Here is a 1,604-nt window from a genome sequence, read left to right on the forward strand (position 1 = left end):
CGTGTCTACTTGATAAGTTTATTTTATGTAGATGTGTGTGTTTGTGTGTGTGTGTGTGTGTGTGTGGGTGTGCGTGTGCGTGTGCGTGTGGGTGTGGGTGTGGGTGTGGGTGTGGGTGTGCGTGCGTGTGCGTGTGCGTGTGCGTGAGCGTGTGCGCGTGTGGTTTTGTTTATTCCACACGTGTGTAATATACACATGTCTATTTCGCGTGTTCTACTTCATTGCTGTTTATTTCATCTGCCTCCTTCACACAGATCTACTTCATCGGACTCCATCAATCATTTCCGCTATCTACTTCAAACCTATCTCCATCGCAGCTGTTCAATTCTCACTTGTTATTTTATCTCTCGCTCTCGCTCTCTCTCTCGCTTTCTCTCGCTCTCTCTCCCTTCCTCTCCCTCTCCCTCCCTCCCTCTTCCTCCCCCCCTACCCCTCTCCCTCCTTTTATTTCTTTCTCTCACCCACCCTCCCTCCCTCCCTCCCTCCTTCCTTCCCTCCCTCCCTCCCTCCCTCTCTCTTCCTCCCTCCCTCCCCCTCTCCCTCTTTTTTTTTCTTTCTCTCACTCACACTCACACTCACACTCACACTCAAACTGTCACTCTCACTCTCTCCTTTCATTGTTGTCTTTATTCCCTTCGACACATCTAATCTCTTTTTCTCTGACCTTTTCTTTTCTTCTTCTGTGACATAATGGTCTCTCTAATGACCTCCGACCTGCGTCTTGACCTTGCTTCACCAGCTTCGCATAACGAGAAGCCCGACTTTGGCGGTAATCCTTCTCGTCCCCACCCACCCCGTCCCCCCTCTTCTGGCCCTTCCTCCCCCGCCCTTCTATCTTTCTCCCCTCGCTCTCGTTCACTCGTTCTCGTTCTTGTTCTCTCGTCCTCGTTCCCTCGTTTTCGTTCCTTCGTTCTCGTTCCCTCGTTTTCGTTCCTTCGTTCTCGTTCCCTCGTTCTCGCCCTCTATCTCTCTACCTCTCTACCCCTCTCCCTCTCTCCCTCTCCAATCTTAAACCCTCACCTCCCCTCACTCTCTCTCTCCTTTTTACCACTTCCCTGTCCCCTCTACCCCCCCCCCCCCTCCGGCGCGAATACGGCTTCCGGGGGACTTCCGAGGAATGCTTTTTGCGCATAACCCTAAGATAAAAAAAGGGAGAGAGGAAGGAGAGGGAGAGGGAGAGGGAGAGGAGGAAAGACGACAAGAGGAAGAGAAAAAGAGAGGGGAATAGGAGGGGAAGGGAAGGAGTGAGGGAGAGAAGGAAGGAGAGAAGGAGTGAGGGAGTGAAGGAGAGGGAGAGAAAGAGAGAAAGAGAGAGAGATAGATAGATAGAGAGACAGTGAGAGGGGTAGAGAAAGAGACTCAGACAGAGAAAGACACACAGAGAGAGAAAGAGACACACAGAGAGACGAACCCAAAGAGCTAGATAAACACAGATACAGACAGACAGGAAGACCGCCTGACTGACAGACAACATAAGAACAAAGAGACAAACACAAAGAGATAGCTAGACACAGACAGAGAGGAAGGGGGGGGTTAGAGGGGGAGGGAGGGGAGGAGGAGGAGAGGGGGCGGAAGGTTGGCAAGGTGAAGGTAGTGAGGATCGA

The sequence above is a fragment of the Penaeus japonicus genome, unplaced genomic scaffold (genome assembly GCF_977035675.1).
Source record: "Penaeus japonicus unplaced genomic scaffold, GWHDUDI00000001_assembly GWHDUDI00000031, whole genome shotgun sequence".
In the NCBI taxonomy this organism is placed as follows: Eukaryota; Metazoa; Arthropoda; class Malacostraca; order Decapoda; family Penaeidae; genus Penaeus; species Penaeus japonicus.